This window comes from Podarcis melisellensis (assembly GCF_964234715.1).
Source record: "Podarcis melisellensis genome assembly, chromosome: 2".
In the NCBI taxonomy this organism is placed as follows: Eukaryota; Metazoa; Chordata; class Lepidosauria; order Squamata; family Lacertidae; genus Podarcis; species Podarcis melisellensis.
Genome location: NC_138529.1, coordinates 69,055,536 through 69,067,528, shown reverse-complemented (window position 1 = coordinate 69,067,528; position 11,993 = coordinate 69,055,536). Strand labels below are relative to the sequence as shown.

The following is an 11,993-nucleotide window of genomic DNA, read 5'->3' as shown; positions in this document are numbered from 1 at the left end:
AAAGGCCGTAGAATATCAGTCAGCCAAAGGGTATAGAATAGGGTGTCCCTATTTTTGTCAGAGAAATGTTGGAGTGTATGCAGGTGTGTGTGTGTGTGTGCAGTAGGGGTGTAACTGGAACACCACTGGAAATACTTAAAAAGGCTAGCAAATGCACAGAAGCATTGGTGGACATACTGCAAGAGCAAAGACTGTAGGAACTTGGCATTTTAACCTAAGGATGGCAAGTCGCAGAGGAGGTGGCAATGATGATAGCAAACGCCCAAAACCTCTCCTTCTCTGAAGCAGTTTGGGCTTGAATAGATGCCTGGCGTGAAGGCTAGGCTGCTGAAACGTAGAAAACAGCTGATGCAGGGGATCTAAAGAATGCTAGGAATTGTTTACAGCTGCCACTGTGGAATTAGTTGGCCTCCAGGTCATCCATCTATGACGGGAAATAGTGTCTCCAGCTGTTTGTTTCCCTTAAAGCTTTCTCTTCCGCTTGTTGGGATGAGTGCGGCTCAGGTGCATGGCTTGCCATTGGCTCACGTCATCATGGTTGTTCATCGCACCAATAATAATAATAATAAATAAATAATAAACATAATAAACCTTTATTGTCACTACCCCACACTCAGTCTTGTTCGCACTCTGTGTGCTTGTCGGAAGTCAATTGCACCACTATTTTTTTCCATTCAGCAGCCCAACAGCCCACAGATAAAAACTGTTCTTTAACCTGTTGGTGCGGCTGACTATACTTCTGTATCTCCTGTCTGAAGGTAGGAGATTAAAGAAGTGCTGGCCAGGGTGTGAGTCGTCCCTAAGATTTTTCCTCGCTCTCCTGAGGCAGTGGTCTCCCACAATGTCATCTAGCGAACTCAGGGGACAGCCCATGAAATCATGCACTGTGTTCACCACCCTCTGTAGGGACTTCCTGCCCGTGGCTGTCAAACCAGCGCACCACACTGCAATACAGTATGAAAGGACACTTTCTAATGTGGACCAGTAGAAGGAGATCATCAATTTTTGTTTGACAATAAAATGCCAGCTCTGTGTGACCATAAATTATGCATATACTTATGCAATCGGCATGCTTCATTTGAAAGCTGGTAGTGGGAGCCTTGCAGAAAGTGGAGTCGTTTTTACAAGGGGTGGAGGAGAGGCAGAACATCACTGGTAGGTATATGATGGGGAAGAGAGAGGGGACAGCAGGACCAGCACTCATGAGGCAACCTGAGGTAGCTATCTCCAGCAGTGGACATGGAGGTGGGAATTTGGTGGTTCCCTACTCACCTGACTCTGCTGCTGCCTCCATGAGCCAACCACCCAAGTTCTCCACCTCCCTTGCGCTGAGGAAGGAGAGAAGGGTCACTTCCTCACTGTGAGGCATTCTACGCAAGGTGACGGCACTGCCACAGCTGTCAGAAACACCACTTAAAATTATTTAAAGGTTTAAATGATGAACAACATGTTTAGCCACCACAGGAGTGGCAGAACAGGTCCTCTACCAGCCGCCACCTCCACCCCCACCCCAGAATGCCTTGATCTGACAAAGGAGCCCCTTGGCCTTACCTCAGAATGAAGCAAGGAGGGGGTTGGAGAAGCCAAGGAACAAGGAAAAAAATAATGGGTTGTATCCCGTGTTAGTTGTACTCAGAAAAGACCAACTGAAATAAATAGACATGACTATCTTAGGACCATTCATTTCAGAATGGTAGAACTTAGAACTTAGCTGGATGCAACTCTTACATGCATAAAATCCATAGCATGCTACTTTTAGAATTGGGGAAATCATTTTAGGAGAGGAAATTAAGGAGAATCCTGTGCTAATCAAGAGAGGCTGCTGGGAGAAGAGGCGGGATGCTGAAACAAGTGAGAGAGTGTGTAGGCTGGGCTGTTTGCTTCTCCTGGCAGAGCTGAGCAAGCCAATAAGCTTAGCATCATCACCACCACCCCAGCATGCAGGAAGAAACTCTTAACACACACACACACACTCCACTCCCAGAGTGATAATTTTGCTTTGAAAACAAAATGCCTGACCCACACTCACCTAAATGTTCACAAATGTTATTTGTGCATATATACATATATACCAAGATTTAAAGGTAAAATGATTGCCCCTAAGACTCTGTTAGTGAGCAGGGTTAATATTATCAAGCTATTGCTGCATAACAATTACACACTTGTGACAATGAAGTAGCATCCTTCTTCACACAGTCTGCATTGTTATGCTCACTCCACTGCTTCCAATGGGGAGGAGCTCCAGGGGCGCAGAGCTTATGTGGATCTGGGCTCCTTTGGAAGTAGGCCACTGGAAGCTTCTTGGTGCTGTGTAGTATTTACACATAAACAGGTTGAGCATAGTTGGAGGCACAGCCGAGAGGCAGCCAAATTCTCCTGCCCCAATTTCACATTGTGGGGGGACAGCCAGCAATGTGAGGTACAGTGGTACCTCAAGTTACAAACACCTCAGGTTACAAACGCTTCATCTGCTAATCTGGCAGAGTTACCTGAAGTTGAGAACTTTGCCCCAGGATGAGAAAGGAAATCGTTTGCCGGCAGCAGCAAGAGGCCCCATTAGCAAAAGCACACCTCTAGTTAAGAACAGTTTCAGGTTAAGAACGGACCTCTGGAACGAATTAAGTTCGTAACTAGAGGTACCACTGTACTCCAAAAGACCCACCTCTGCCTCAGTTTCTTCTTAGAATCCTAGAATTGTAGTAGCTGCAACTACTCTGTAATAAGGAAAAGCAGATCCCACTGGGATTAAACACTCCTCAGTGATTTAAAACTAAACTGCTATGGTCAGCTTACTAAGCCAGTCTCCTTCAGAAAGCCACTGCAGGTCATGTTATTGCAGACAAAAATCACACACCCAGAGCAAGCCGGGAACAGCAATTGCAGTGATTACAACTTTTGACACTTTCATATATTTTTAGGACCCACCTTATTTTGTGATTGTAAGTTGCTTTGAACTGTATTTAATATTATGTTTTAATGTTGCAGCCCACCCTGGGACTCCTCTTATCACACACAGAAACTTTGCCCCTGGCTGGGGCTGAGGGTGGCAGACTCTGGATGAGCCGTCTTTTCTGACGATCACCTGACCCTCTCAGCTTCCATGGAGACCCTTCCCTGGAACATCATCCCATATCATATCCCTTTGTCCTTTGACACTGGCCAAAGGGCAACCCACACCAATAGCCCACCTCACAAAAATCTGGTAGGAAACCGTAATAGTATTTCCGCAAGTCGTTCCGTAAGTGACATTTAAGTCTAACAGAAATTTCCCACTGAATGAAAACGTCATATTGATCAAAACAAAGATCAGCTTGCAAAATCACCAGCTTTCTATGTCAGGAGAACACATGACATTAAGAAGTGATTCATTGCAGACAATGTGGGTTTGTGTGTGTGTGTGTGCATGAGGGAGGGAGGGAGGAAGAGATACACAAAGCCATTATTAAGTTCATATGCATGATCCACATCATGCCCTCACACAGTACTCTGCTTCCATTGCAGGTGACTCGGATTCCCAGCACTCAGAGTGGTAACTCAAGTTGCTGGGGGAATTTCAGTTTCTTCCATTCACAGCAAACACGCCCACTGTAATCCAAACAGTAAAGTGGGAATAGGAATGGGATTGTGCGATTGCCATAGCCACCTTTTTCAGTGCCTGTGACAATATGAAAAATGTCAACACAACTCCACATCTGCAGTGTAAATTGTGTGTGTGTGTGTGTGTATCCTAATGTCCATAGGATGTTGCACTGCCCTTTCATATCATCCTTTCTGAGTTTCATTTTGTGCTGGAGAAGGTTATTATCAGGCTCATGGCTAGCAGGGCGTAGGAATGTAACGCCTTCCTCCCCTGCTGTGGCCCTGAGGGAAAGCCCTCTTCTGAACCTGGTATTAGCTTTGCAGGATTCGTTGGGGAAAATCCCCCACTGGTGCCACATGCCTGCAGGCGGCGATCCCAATAATCATCAATTGCTATCCCCAACTGATGCCATTTCCCTGTTTGTTTTTTAAAGTGCAGATTAAATGCTAAGACACATAAGATGCATCACGTTTAATTCAGCCCTTAGGCAGGTGTCCTCTGAGCTCTGTATCAGTGGTCGGTGTGTGCGTGTTTGTGTGCACACGTGAGTCCTGTCCTCAACATCTCCACTTGGTTTGGGAATGATGGAGACAAACAAGTTACCAGAGATATGTTCCAGGCTCCTATCTGAGCGATTTCCCCCTCTCCACTCCATGTGGAACAGGGCCCTTTGATGACCCAACCACCTCCCACCTACGGGGGAGATGTAAAAGTTGGGAGAAGATGGAGAACATCTACAGGTCTGCCCCCTTTCATTCCTGACAATGACCTCTTTCCAACTAATCTTCTCTTGGTGGAAGAAAGGAACCGTCCTTTGCAGCGCCAGCATTTCTGGTTCAAGTGGCTGACTCAGATTTTTACAGAGACCCACCACTGGCAATACTGCAAAAGAAGGGAAAGATCAGTGCTTTTTTTCTTTAAAAATGTTTAGGAGTACTCTCCTTTTCCTACTCATATCGAAACACTGCCCCTCAATGAGGCCCAACTTAGATTCACAAAATGTTTAGGGGTATGCGTACCCCTGTGTCCCCCCAGAAAAAAGCACTGGAAAAGATGAAAATGGTGCACCTCAGCTTTCCATTTCTGGTAGAGTGGCTGTTTAGACTAATGTTTCCAACTATGGCATTTATTCCTTTGAGTACCTTCTGCAGTGGACCAGTGCAAGGCTCTAACTGAATAAATATACCTCCACAAACAGAGGCAGTGATGCTTTGAATGCCAGTTTCTGGAAACTGCAGGAAGGGTCCTGCTGGTGGGTTTCCCCCAGGGATCTGGCTGGTCAGTGATGCTGTACTAGCTGGGCCATTGGGCCTGATCCAGCAGGCACTTTTTCTGCTCTCGAATCAGAGAGTTGGACCAGATATCACAGGTGTTGGGCAACTAGCTCCTGCACAGCCATACTTGCTGAGAAGATATAGGGGCAACTTTTTGCAGCCATTCCGGGCATGATTCAGTGCTGGGCAAAAAGGATAGGGGACACCTGCCCCTTTTATAGTGTGTTGGAAGTACAAATATCAGTACTTATAGCATGCATGGCAAGCTACACCTGTTGAAATCTCCTCTGTTGCACAACTGTTAAAGGTGCACAAACCCTCTCTCTCCTTTTGCCACTGGTCACCCTAGTTGGGAGCCACAGTGGCATGGTTCCAGTGTTTGACGTAAAGCAGAGAGACCCGGGTTCAAATTCCTGCTCAACAGTTAAGATGAGTGGGTGACAGTGGTCTAGCCAGCCCCTCTCTTTCAGCCTAACCTTCCTCATAGGGTTGTTGTGAAGATCAAATGAGATTACCTCATGTATGTCTTCCTGAACTGAGATGGTGAAACAGAGTATGGAAATGAGAGAGCTCCTCAGTTTCCTGCCCCTCCCCACACTATTGGGGGCAGATTGCAAAGTGGACAGGAGAAGGTTAATAGATACAAGGATAACTGCTGGAGACTGCCAGTGGTCACATCAGCAGCATACATTTAAAGTGAATGGCTTCCCCCAAAGAATCCTGGGAACTGAAGTTGGTTAATGATTCTGAGAACTGTAACTCTGAGAGGTAAGCAACATCTCCCTGAATTTCCTTCTTCTTTGAGAAGCATGGAGTTTATATGAAACACCATACTTCTATAAATCCAGAATAATCCACACACAAGTACATGACACATAAAAGCAATCTGTTGGGATTTCAGAGTACTAAATGGTTTGTTCTTTCAAGAAGTGTTGAGCAAATCTGCCTGTGCTGTACTTCCTTGCATCCAGGAGAAATCAATACACCTCCATTTGTCTTATATATTATTTTCTGATGCCCATCATTTCTCCATCCCTTTCTGACCTGATTGTAGGTGGAGTCTCTCTTTCATGGAATTTGGAATGGCTTGAAAATCCTGCTGCAGAACCAGTTATTGACTTCTTTTTTTGTTAGTTCCCTTGAGGTTGCTCAAAACCAACTCCACCAGCTTCGTTAAGTTAATTGGCTGGTCCAGATATCATCTCTCCCCCCCCCCCATTTCTGCTGCCCAGGGAAACAAACCTCACACTATGAATGATCAACTGCACATTTAAAAATAGCACCTCCTTGTGATTATGCCCAAGCTGGGCTACGTGATGTGCTCTAGCGGGGCTCTGAAACGCAAGCAGCTGCTTTCAGATCAGATCCAAGGGTGATGGCCATCTCCCAGCACAATGGAGCAGCTGGAGCACCCACTGCTCCAAATAGCAACATGCCGTCCCAACAAGGCCTTTAAGCAACGGGCGAGGCAGAGATGTTATACTGAAGATGCAGCTGATGGTGCATGTCAGCTTCAAATGAGAGATGGGTTTTAATTTTGAGTCCTTAGAGAAATCATCTCCCAGCCGTAATTACAGAGCGCAGCCGCCACGCCGTCTTCCAACTTCCCCCGCCCGCCATGCACGCCCCCCAAATTGAAAGCAGAAGCCTCCTAGCTTTTAATTACAGAAATCAGTCTTTGAAGTCAATGTTCAAAATTGGTTATCCCACTGTCTGATCCAGTGATCTGATGCTTTAGCAGATGTTGCCCTTCTAGGTTGCACATCCATGCATGCAACAATTGCTTCTTAAGAAAAGCAGTAACTTTTGTTGGACCAGCTTCCGTTGATGGCGGCAAAACTGGTGGACCCACAGCTTCTGCCCTTGACTATTTTGGAATGCCAACAAACTGAGGATGCGCCCTTCAGCTTCTGCATGGTTCCCCCCTAAGAGCAAGGAAGAAGACCACTTTGGTTAGGCAGGATCCAGCAGTCTGAGGCAGAATGGTCCCACAACATGAGGGATGATAAGAAATATTGCATTGTTGTGGTCAGCATCCAATCACACTGACACATGGGAGGAGACACACACACACACACACACACACACACACACACACCTCTTCCCTGTTATTAAAGAAGAGGCAAACGTACTCCCACCTTTACAAGGTAGGACAGTCAAGAGGTGCCCTTTTTGTTATTTAGACATGGCTAGACATACCTGATGTGGTGATGGATGTTTTTGAAAACTAACCACTGGCTCCTTGACCCATCAAAACTGGTGGGGGAGTTGGTGAACAAGCCTGGGATTCGCTTTAATTAGCTATGCATCCTGTTCTTCTAACACTTTCTCAACAGTTCCATGGTACCTCGAAGGCATATTGGCAAAGGCCACTGTGCAGTTAAGATATGCTGAAATAAGAGAAGGATGCTGTAGTTGAAGAAAGGAGTCAAGGGAACAGAGAGAAGCTTTGCCTCCAAGATATAGATTAGTTCTCTTCCTCTATACGTGAAGTGTCACCTCTCATTTGTGAAACAAGACACACCATTCCTCTCCTATCCCTCCGAAATAAATGTTACTTGACTCCATCAACGTGCATTCTTTTCTGCATGCGCTTCTCTAAACCCTGGTACAGTCATACCTCGGGTTAAAGTTGCTTCAGGTTGAACGTTTTCGGGTTGTGCTCTGCGGTGACCCGGAAGTAATGGAACGCATTACTTCTGGGTTTCGCCGCTTGTTCATGCGCAGACACTCAAAATGATGTCACACGCATGCACAGAAGCGGCGAATTGCGACCCGCACAGATGCGGGTTGCGTTTGCTTCAGGATGCAAATGGGGCTCCAGAACAGATCTCATTTGCATCCAGAGGTACGACTGTAATCAGAATGGCCATGAACATTTTGATCAGCTAACTAGGGATAAGAAGACCTTGCGGGAAACTAAGGCATGCATGCATTTCAAGGGCTCAAAGGACACATGACTTGGGGTGGGACCAGGAAGACTGATATTTGACCCAGAGAAATCCTTGTGCCAAAGGCCTTTGAGCTTGGATTCTTTGGCCACCTGCTCCTAAGCATTTGGCTTCTGGGCTAGAGACCCTGCACTAGTAACTCTCATCATCTGCCTGCCTGCCTGCCATTCTCTGGGTACTGCCAAAACCTTGTAAGCTCTTTTCCTGAGCCCACAACAGGAATCAGACTGATGACTGATGTCCTGATACGAAGCTAACTTTTCCTGCACTGACCCTGTGTGAATGCCAGGGCAGAAGATGCCTCTTCAGCCATTTCCCCCAATAATGTGGTTTTGTATGTCCTCTTCACTAGTATACACATTTATATGCATACTTCACCCTAGTATATGCATTGGCTGAAGAACTGCATTGCAAAATTCAGAGAAATACAAATTTTGAAGGATAGCTGTTTCAGTTCATGGATTGTTTTGAAAGGTACTGATTTTGTAAATTTGCCTTTAAATGTGAACTGAATTGAATTTTCCCCCATTGGTAACTGATTTTTTTTTTAATTATTATTTTAAAGAACTTCCCTGATTGGGCAGGGCTTGGTTGGCCCTCCAACGGATTGCTTTATATTCAGTCCAGAAATATGAGAGTTTAAAATCTTAAGGTCTCTGACAGAGGAGGGCAATTTGAGGCCGGTCCAATTAAAGTCTTGCTGAATTCCAACACTAACCACAAAGGTGACGGTATGTGGAGAGCATTCAGATGTGGCTGGTGGGGGAGGATCTGAGGCGCAGGGATGAAACCAGCACATAGCAGCCAAAGCTGTGAGAAGAGAACAGCCCTGCTGACTTTTTGTTGGATGCCGTGATGATCAAAGCATCATTCCTCAGGAGAAAAGGTGGCAAGCAGTGAATGCGAGTGGAGCCTATGAGACTGGAAGTGTGGAAAAGGCCTGAGTACAGAGAAGGAAACCAGGATGGGGATCTAGGTGAAGACTAGAGAGATCCTATAAGCAGTGCATAGCAGTGTCACAGAGTAAGTGGGCAGCAATTGAAAACAAATGTGGTATGAGTAATTGAAAGGAAAAGCAACTATATCATATATTTTTTATTTATTAAATTTCTATACCACCCTTCACCTGAGGATCACAGGGCTGTTTACAATATAGACCCCCACCCACAAAAATACATACTACAACGATGAACAAAAACAGTAACTTCCACACACACACACACACACACACACACACACACACCGTAGATTGTTTAATTAGCCAAAGGTCTGGGAGACATTTTTGACAGGTATCGAAAGGTATGTAACAAAGGTGTTGGGTGAGCCTCCCTGGGGAGAGCATTCCACAAGCAGCGAGTCCCTGCAGAAAATGCCCATGCTTGTGTCACCACCCTCCAGACTTCTCATGGAGGAAGCACACAAAGAAAGACCTCGCATGATGATCGCAGGTCTGGGTTGGTTCATATGGGCAGAGGCAGTCCTGGAGGTATTGTGGTTCTGAGCAATTGTAATGGATGAGGCATTGCAATGTAAGCAGCGCACTGGGGAAGCCGTAAGGATGAACCGCAGAAGAATGCCACTAGGACTCCTTATCAGGTTAGGCAAAAGGCAGCACTGGTATGTAATGGTTGGCTTTGGTACAGGCAGGAAGAAGCAGGAAGGGATTAGTGTTATTTCCACTACAGTCAGGTTGTTAAAATCTTCTGGATATTAGCCAGATACTTCATTGTAGCTGCTACCGCCATTTTATTTGTTACCTACCCTTCATCATCTTGCCAACAAAGGTCCGTATAGTTAAGGCTATGGTTTTCCCAGTAGTGATGTATGGAAATGAGAGCTGGACCATAAAGAAGGCTGATCGCCGAAGAATTGATTCTTTTGAATCATGGTGCTGGAGGAGACTCTTGAGAGTCCCATGGACTGCAAGAAGATCAAATGCATCCATTCTTAAGGAAATCAGCCCTGAGTGCTCACTGGAAGCTGAGGCTCCAATACTTTGGCCACCTCATGAGAAGAGAAGACTCCCTGAAAAAGACCCTGATGTTGGGAAAGATGGAAGGCACAAGGAGAAGGGGACAAGAGAGGACGAGATGGTTGGACAGTGTTCTCGAAGCTACCAGCATGAGTTTGACTAAACTGCGGGAGGCAGTGGAAGACAGGAGTGCCTGGCATGATCTGGTCCATTCGGGTCACGAAGTGTCAGACACGACTAAACGACTAAACAACAACAACCCTTCATCATAAGGTCCCAGGGCAGGTTACAACATTAAAACAATGTTTAAAACATTTTATAACAGCTTGCAATCATAAAAAGTAACATAGGTCTTGAAAAATATACTTCCGTATACCTGACCCAGCTATATCCTCAAATTTTGTATAGGCCCATTGAAATTCTTTGTGTCAAGGGGTCTCATGAAGGTGACTCAGTCCCAGCATTCTTCAAAATGAGCGTCACAGATTAGCCATCTCACCTGAAGCAGGGGCAGGATTATCATGAATTTAGCAGTATCAGAAATCGGGGGGGGGGGGAGAGAGTAAGGTTCAAATTGCATGCTCACAGATCATACTTACTAACTTTTTTTTTTAATGACAGCCTCCAATCAAGTGGGCTGGTGTTTAAATGTTTAATGTTTCTTAATTAGGCCATGCAGAATGGTTATAAATGAGAAGCTTGTGCTCATTGTTTTCCTGATTGTTCATCCATGATACCTATAAATATTTCCAGCAGCACATTGGCAAGGGAAATGAACAAGGGCTTTTTCCAGTTCATAAACTAAATATCCCACTTTAAAGTTCTGAGGGCTTTTCGAGAACTTTACCATTTCCCTTCCAGAACCAATCACAGTCCGCTCTCCAGATTGTCCCAATTATTTTTACTCGACTATTCCTGGAAGTTATTAATCGACCTATCCTGTGGATAAGAAACAAGGACTTGAGCTGGAGTACAAGCTTTCCCCAGCATAGAGCAACGTTTATAATTAAGATTTACAGGTCCAAATGCTGTAGACCCTGGGCTGATTCACACATTCTTAAGGTGTCCAGATACACAGGAACTCCTGTGTCTATTAATAATGGTGCGAAAGAAGCAATTTGAGCCTACGCTGTTTTTCTCATCACTGTAGGGCAATCTGCATCTGCTGAAATCTCCTTTCCCCCATCCACATGGGCTGGCACATGAAAGGACCCTGGCAGAATTCATGCAGGAGATCCTTGGCTCAGTCTCTGGCAGCTCCAATGAAGAGGCCCAGAGGGCAGGTGACTAGAAAGAGCTCTGCTGGAAAGCTGCTACTAATTAGACCAGGGGGAGCAAACATGTGCCTTCCAGATGTTGTGGGATGCCAGTTCCCATCAGCCCCAGGCAGAAGAGCCAATGGTCAGGGATGATGGGAGCTGTAGTCCAGCAACATCTGGAAGGCAATACATTGCCTACCCCTGAGTTAAACAATACAGACTAGAGGACTCTGGCCACTGCAGTCCAGCCACGAGATGGACATATAATCCATGGTCTCTTTTGCATTGGATCTCCCGAAAAAATATATGTACATGTCTTATCAATTGAACATGCCTGTTAAAAAACAGTTGTGTCTAAGGTGATGACAGCTGATATGGAAGTTCTCTATTATGCCTTTGATACGTAATAGCTCTTTTTACATCTCCAAGTCATCCCATGATCTTGCGTCCGGACAAAGGGGGAGAAACTTCCCTCTTTGAGCTTCTAGAACTCCAGTAGAACAACGTGCATTCCCCCTTCGCCTTTGTTCTATGCTGTTGCATCACTTTATGCACCCCTAGGCAAGTTCCCAGGCTAATTTTCCATCCAGAATACAGTCAAGGTTGGTCAAGGTATTTTATTTTATTTTTAAGTCTAGAAGCAGCAGCAAAAGCTGTACTCTGAACTCCTGAAACTGCACTTTCTGCCAAAAGGGCAGAGTGGGGCTTTGATTTCTCACTGCTCTTTGCCACAGACCTCCAGGAGTTATTATGCAATCAGTAAATACCAGCATATGGTGTTAAGGCAAGTATTTTGATTTTGATTTCTTGAGTTCTAATTTTTCTCTCTTTGGCATATGGCAAACCATAAACCCAACATATTGGTGCAATAAACCTGCATGTTTTGATCTGGGATTGACTGCATTTTAAAAAACAGGCTTGTTGTTGTTTAGTCATTTAGTCGTGTCCGACTCTTCG

General features: G+C 45.3%; 1 long non-coding RNA gene across 1 annotated transcript; it reads right to left on the bottom strand.

The window, feature by feature from the left end:
• Nucleotides 1–6,366: 6,366 nt before the first annotated feature.
• On the bottom strand, nucleotides 6,367–10,255 carry LOC309363906. Its single transcript, XR_014165638.1, has 3 exons — nucleotides 10,154–10,255; nucleotides 7,054–7,244; nucleotides 6,367–6,779 (listed from the first exon to the last, which is right to left on the bottom strand). It is a non-coding gene; the product is annotated as an uncharacterized lncRNA (long non-coding RNA).
• Between the last annotated feature and the right edge of the window lie 1,738 nt (nucleotides 10,256–11,993).